Genomic DNA, 7,541 nt, shown 5'->3' with positions numbered 1-7,541 from the left:
GATTTCTACTTCTCCTTAAGTCCTAGATGTTTTCATTGTCACTCACTTTTTCTTCCTACTTAGTGTCTAGTACACATCATATGTATACCTTATATCCTTAATTATTGATAAGTATTATTGATACTTCAAGCCCTAATCATATTTTCCTCCATCCCCCCATTGTGCTTAGCAGAGCATCAGCAAAGAGTAGGCACTCAAGTGTCTTTGAACAAATGAATGATATATTTTTCTCATTATCTTCTTTTAAGCTTCTCTCTCATAGCAATTCCTCCTTTCAGCTGTGCACTGAGATCCCTTTAGAAATTATTGGCATCCATTATATCTCAATGTAAATTATCAAATATCTATTTTGAAAAGGCACTCTATTAAGAGGCTGAGAGATGGACAGATAGAAAAGACCCTCAAGGAGACTATATATTGATGATATATATGTTGGTAATAGTAGATTATATATAATCTTTCAAAAACCAAAGATGATGAAATTAGAGATTGCCACAGATATGTTTTACACATCTTTGTTACTAATTTTTAAAAATTGAACTAAAAGAAATTTTCAAAGAATGACTGGAGCCCATCTATTTCAGATAAGCAATCTGGATTTGTCTGTTTTTATAAAAAGAATGTGTCTTTTTTGTGCTATTTTGACTTTTTTTGAAAGAGAACTTTTTGTAACTTTTATGTACAGAAAATTCAACAGCTTATGCTTAGCCCAATTTTGTGGCCAGTTCTTTAGCCTTTTCCAACTTGGCAATGTGAGCCACTGCCTGTGGACCTAGGATATTGCGTCCCCAGTGACAGCATATCTCATCATATCTGTCATTGTAATTGGTCCTGATAGCTTCCACCTGCTTAGCCAGAACTACAGCTCTTTTGTCTTCCGAGTTAACCTGTGTGAAGGTGACAGTAGTGCAGGTCTTCCTGTGGACCAGATGTCCTAGCTTGGCCTCCTTTCCCTTGATAATGCAGTAGGGAACCCCCATCTTACAACACAGGGCACACAGGAAGACAACCACCTCAGTGGGATCCACATCATGTGCAATCACCGCCAGCTGAGCCTTCTTGTTTTCCACCAAGACGGTGACAGTATTAACCCCAGCTCGAAGGACAGGTGACCTCTTAGAGGGGACATCACCTTTGCTGGCAGCTTTCTACTCAGCCTGGAGCAACAATCTTTGCTTCTTATTTGTCTCTGGTCTGTATCTGTGGGCCAGCTTAAGCAGTTGAGTGGCTGCTTGGTGGTCCCGGGCCTGGGTGAACTGGTTAATTATGGGAGGCACTTTTAGACATTTATAGAGAATATCCCTTTGCCACTGCAGCCTGATTGGTGACAAAGCGGATGAGGTCCCTTTTGGGCTGGATATCCTGTCTAATACCAAAATTCTTGGGCCTTTTCTCAAATAGGGGATTGACCACCTTCTTGGCCTCCTGCTTCCTCATGTCAGCAGGAACAGGGTTGCCCATCTTGTTCTTAACCTTCTTTCCTTTCAGCATCTTGGATGACTGGAGCTGTGCTTTGATTTTTAAAAATTTTTCTTACTTGACTATAGTTAACATGCAGTGTTACACTAGTTTCAGGTGTATTACAACTTGGCGATTTGACAAATTCATACACCGTGCTATGTTCACCACAAGTATAGCTACCATCTGTCCCATTACATTGCTATTAAAATATCATTGACTGTATTCCTTATGCTCTGCTTTTTATTCCTGTGACTTGCTCATTCTATAACCGGAAGCCTATATCTCCCTTTCCCCTGTACCCATTTTGCCCCCACCCACCCCACACTCCTCCCCTCTGGCCACCATCAGTTTGTTCTCTGCATTTATAGTTCTGATTTTGTTTGTTTATTCTTCTTTTTTTTTTTAGATTCCATTTGTGAGTGGAATCATATGGTATTTGTGCCACTTTCAACTGATACCATTAACAGATGGGTTCCTATAACTTAGGGTCACAGATCAAACTTATTCATCTTGTCTTTCTCTAATCAAAATTATGGTTTGGTTGACAATTTAAGAAACTATTTTTTAAAGTTATTTAAAGGTTGGTTAACTTAACTGCTTTAAACTTTTGAAATTCTCAGTTTCTATATAAAGTGTATGGCTCATGATCTCAGGATATATACAGCTGTTGCAATTGTTTTTCGTGCCTCATTGTCAAGTGACATAAAGGAGGAATTTGGCGGCTGGCTTTAGAATTCTTTCTCTGTAACCTGATATGCAACACATTCCAAAATAAAATATCTAATATGCCCATAATTGGTAATGAATTTGGAATTTGGGATACACAATATTATTGCTTCATTTATAAGTTACCCAACAGAAGGAAGCAAATTCTAGATCTTGCTGATCTTCATCAAGATTTAATAGGTAACTTGGTTGCCCCAAGGGTTTCTTGGCTGGTGAACAATCTTGGCTGATGGAAAAAGATTCCTTTGAAATGTTGTGGATTTGTTTCATAATTTAAATTAGTCCAGGACAAGGAAGAATTGAGGACAGAGGATAACTCAGTGAAGTTAGTGGTCAGATGGACCACTGCAAAGGAGGAAGAACCTTGCAGCATAACAATTCTGGGAAATAAGAAATTTGAGCAGGTCAGTCAGTATAAACCCAAGTATTTGAGGATTTGAGTGTAAAATAAAATTCTAAGAGCAAGGACAGACCCTTTCCGGATGGTTAATCATAAAGTACAAAAATTAGCTGAGTTCAAAGTCTTTGCTGAAAATAGGAATGTGTTATCTTTTAGAGGTTTAAAATCTGTGGCGGACTATCTGAAAAATACAGCAGTATTTTGGTGCTGCTAGGACAGGGAATGTGGAGAGGGCACCTGATGGTGGGGAGTTCTCCTCTTACAGCCATGTGCAGCAGCCTCCACTAGATTAACAGTCCTGGCCTCCAGCCACACACTTTAGTCACTCTCCCCATGAAGAAGGCATGTGCTGTCGCTTTGCTGGATCACAGGTGTTGATTCATTTCTCCCCTGGGGCAGAATGGGGAGGGGTAATACAAAGGCATCATTTGGTGTTTGTATACAAAGGCATCATTTGGTGTTTGATTATTGCATTTCTCCCCTCTCCACTCCAGATGAATATGAGGTAAAGATCCTTTATATTTAGAACAAAAAAAATTGTTTTTACAGAAAAATTACAATAGTATAGGGTTCCCATATAGCCCACACCATTTTCCGTTAGTAACTTCTTACAGTATTAGTATGGTACATTTGATACAATTAGTGAACCAATATGTTGATACATGATTATTAAATAAAGTCCATACTTGATTCAGATTTCCCTTTTACCAATTCCTTTTCTGTTCCACTGAGAACATCGTGTGACATTAATCATTGTGTCTCCTTAGGCTCGTCTTGGCTCTCACAGTTTCTAAGACTTGTTTTTGATGACCTCAGTGTTTTTGAGGATTATTGGTCCTGTAATTTGTAGAATGTCTCTCAGTTGTGATTTACGGGTATTTTTCTCACAACTAGAATAGGATTATGTGTTTTGGAGATGAAGATCACAGAGGTAACATGCCATTCTTATCACATAATATAAAGGGACAAACTATCACCTTGATTTTCACTATTGATGTTGACTTTGATCACCTGGCTGAGGAAGTGTTGGTCAATTTTCTCCACTTAAAACTTGTCTCCTTTCCATAATGTATTATTTGGAAGGAAGTCATTATGCACAGCCCACAGTTAAGAACTAGGGAGCCCTGCTCAACTTCTTTGAGGATTGTTCAATGTTAACATTAAGCGTTTGATACATGTGTTGTGCAACATTTTTACAAAGGAGTTGTGCTGTTCAGTTACTGGGGATATTTATGAACTTAAAAGGCAACTGACAGAATATTGTGGTTTGGGTAAATGTGCAGAAATGGGTAAGAAAGAAAATTTATTCTTTCATTTGCTGGACATTTTTTGATCACTGACTCTGGTTTCAAACTTGATGCTGTATCAAAGACTTGCCCTCAGAGAGGTTATTACAGTTAAGCACAATAAATAATTTTTAAAAATCTAGGGCTCCTGGGACTCGGTCAGTTGAGCAACCAACTCTTGATTTTGGCTCAGGTCATGATCTCATGGTTCATGAGTTAGAGCCCCACGTCAGCCTCTGCTGGCAGAGGCAGCAGTGTGAACCCTGCTTGGAATTCTCTCTCTTTGTGTCTCTCTGCCCCTCCCCCACTCACTCTATTAAAAATCAATAAACAAACATTAAAAAAAAACCAGCAAAGCTACAGTAAAACATGAGGGCAAAAATTTAACATAAAACTTTTTGTTGCCTGAAGATAAATTTCTACAGACTAGAGCAGTGTTTCTCGGGGCTTAGTGGGAATTTAGTGCAAATTGACACAAAAAGGTGGATCTTTCAAGTAGCCAGAATATTACCCTGTTGAGGTCCTAGAGAAGAAGTATGGTACATAACTCTTATCCTTCACAGGTGGGTCCCCTGCAGGGCCCAAGGGCAACATGCTTCCCTGTGAGATAAACAACTAACTGAACCTGGGCCAGTGAAAATAATTCTCTCATCTTATCCAAATGAATTTTTCACAGTCTGCCTGTTTATTCATACCATTTCCACTTGGATTAAAATAGTGCTTTTATTCACTTCTTTAATTATTATTTGGGCTTTAGAACTTCACCTATATAACCTAGACAAGAAGTTCTCAAAGAATATTACAAATCACCAAGTCACAGGATATCGATAGATAGTACACACACATCGTTAATCTTGGAATTCATTGGGTTTGATGAAATCCGAGGTTTATTTTCACTCTTTTCTTTTATATTAATTAGAGCTAAAATAAGCATGACTAGAATCAGGAGTTTTGTGAGTGCCAAATTATTTTTTTTCTGCTACTTCCATGTTGAAAGAGCCCTGATACTGTATGGTGTCCAGCTTTGCCCAAATTGGCTCCCGGCTAAGTTATGATTGTTATAAATCTACTACAATGCTCCTATTCTTCTAGCTAGTAGTTGGTTTAGGGTAAGTTCTACCCCATTTCTGATGGAGACTTGAGGGAGGTCAATTGAGAGTAGAGGGCTTTGGGAAAGAGTTTGTATCACTCCTTAAATTAGATGAACAAAGGAAGAGACTTTGTATATTTTCCTGTATGATTGAGTCCCTGGTCTGTAGCCATTTGTGAGCACAAAGGATGTTAGCTTGGGAGAGTCAGACTTGCTAAGAATGGCAAAACAGGAAAATGAAGAGAACTTTGGTGCCATAATATCATTGAACAACTGAATTAACAAACACTGGACCATTTGTTTGTGAGATAACAAGTTTTCTTCCTTTTTGTTTAAGCCGATTGGGTCAAGCTTATTTTCTATTTGCAACCAAAGCATTCCATAAGAATGGTTATATACATAAAACCACACGTGTGAAAGAATTTAGGGCTATTTAAGATATTTCAAAGATAATTTTGTCTTTAAGTGTTTTTTCAATGTATGCTGACTTTAGAACCTAATCCCTGCTAAGAGACAATTCCCCAGAATGTTCATTGATGAAGGATGGTAATCTTACTTCTTAGTCTAGCATCTACCTTATTTTCTTTTACATATTTTGAGTTAATGTCCTAACTTCTGTTTCCTTTGTCTGGAAAGTCCACTCATTGGGTGGACTTCATTGTATCTCAATACTATCTTTTGGACAAGGATAAACATCCGTCCCAGTTCAGGCAACTTAGATGCTTTCTCCAGGCTATTTGGATTTGGGTCTCTGAGACATGGGTCAGTTTTTTTGCTTTTTGTTTTTTTAGCTCTTTCACTGAAAAGGAATGCAAATTAAGATCTGGACCGACCATGTTTGCCCTTACACATGACAAAATAGAGAAGGCAATTAGGCAAAAAAAGAAAAAAATTGAAGGGAGAGAAGCAGGAGTAAGAGACCACATCAATCCAGAGAGACAGAGAGAGTAATTTTAATGTCCATTTTCTGGATCTATTTGCTTCTGAGGGCTGGCCTCGGATTTCATGAAATAAGTTTATATTTGCTAATGTTTCATACTTCTCATTAAAAGAAATCGAGGGAGTCTATGTTACTTGCAACCTTTTGAAACTTGACTAAGGTACTTGTGAACTAAACGAGACTTAATGGGATTTGATTTTCCTGTTTTGGTAATGCCACAGCAATCGGCATTAGATCTTATGGCACTGATATCAATCTGTCTTGCATTAGAGCAACTTGGTGACTTACATAATCTACTTAGTAGTGTGTGAGTTTAAGAGAAAAGATTAGCCTTATTAATTTTTTAATCTATTAAATCATGAAGTATTATCCTTTGTCTATAACAGACATTTAAAATACTTGTTGAAAGAGAACTATTGCCTGATGAAGGAATAAATGGGATTTTCATCCTTCCAAATTAAATGTTTATTTCAGGTATTTTAGGAATGCCCTGAACCACTGACTAAAGACATATCCAAATAATCGTTTTGTTTATTCAAAGTTATTTAATACAATTAAATCATTTTCAGCACTAACCAGCATTGTTCCCTAGGAATATTTCAAAGCCAAAACAAATGCCATTGTAAGTTTTAAAATATTGTTGGAGGTTAAGTAGTTCTTTTTAAAACAAACATGTTCTTTTTTAATTAATTTGAAGACAATGATTTTCTTAATGTGATTTTATTGACAATAATCTTAAAAATTTTTATTAAGAGGAGACATTGCTATAGGGTTGGGATTGCTCTAATGACCCTTCTTTCAAACAGTACATGAATTATCCTCTTTACAGAATGAGAATCAAAGAAATCCTCTAACTGTTCTAAGATGGCTCAACTCTAGGCCCCTGACCTCTCTTTTCTTAGAGCATTTACGATGGAAAACGAATTAGAAATTCTTTCTCTGCCCCATTTGAAATGTATATTTTCTTTTCCCTGCCTTTTGCTATCACCAAGAATGTCTTTCTCAAGGACCTGGGGGCCATCTCTTTGAAGTGTAATCATCACAGAAGATAGTGCCTATATCTTTGGCTATCAGATATCAAGTATTCTGGGAGGATAGGGGACAACTTCCTTGGGCTCATTGCTCCAGATTGTAAAACTACCTCCTGACATGAAGATATGAGAAAATTACTTTTCCTTTGGGTAAAGCCAATTAGCAAACACAGGTGCCTACAGTTCCCCCAACCTAGTTCTTTGTGCCTCTTGGATTGTGCCCCTTTTTCCTTCCCCAGATCCAGGAAGTTCTCAGTTATTATTTCTTCAAGTACACCTTCAGCACCTTTCCCTCTCTCTTCCTCCTCTGGAATACCAATTATGCGTATATTATTTCCCTTTAGTGCATCACTTAGTTCTCTAATTTTCCCCTCATACTCCTGGATTTTTTTATCTCTCTTTTTCTCAGCTTCTTCTTTTTCCATAATTTTATCTTCTAGTTCACCTATTCTCTCCTCTGCCTCTGCAATCTGAGCCGTGGTTGTCTCCATTTTATTTTGCGACTCGTTGATAGCATTTTTTAGCTCCTCCTGGCTGTTCCTTCGTCCCTTGATCTCTGTAGCAATAGATTCTCTGCTGTCCTTTATACTGTTTTCAAGCCCAGCGA

At 37.7% G+C, this 7,541-nt stretch overlaps 1 pseudogene; it reads right to left on the bottom strand.

Annotated features, from left to right (window-relative positions):
* Positions 1 to 510: 510 nt before the first annotated feature.
* On the bottom strand, positions 511 to 1,783 carry LOC106980277 (60S ribosomal protein L7a-like; annotated as a pseudogene).
* Between the last annotated feature and the right edge of the window lie 5,758 nt (positions 1,784 to 7,541).

This window comes from Acinonyx jubatus, chromosome B2 (assembly GCF_027475565.1).
Source record: "Acinonyx jubatus isolate Ajub_Pintada_27869175 chromosome B2, VMU_Ajub_asm_v1.0, whole genome shotgun sequence".
Lineage (NCBI taxonomy): Eukaryota > Metazoa > Chordata > Mammalia > Carnivora > Felidae > Acinonyx > Acinonyx jubatus.
This window is presented reverse-complemented; position numbering and strand designations above follow the sequence as displayed.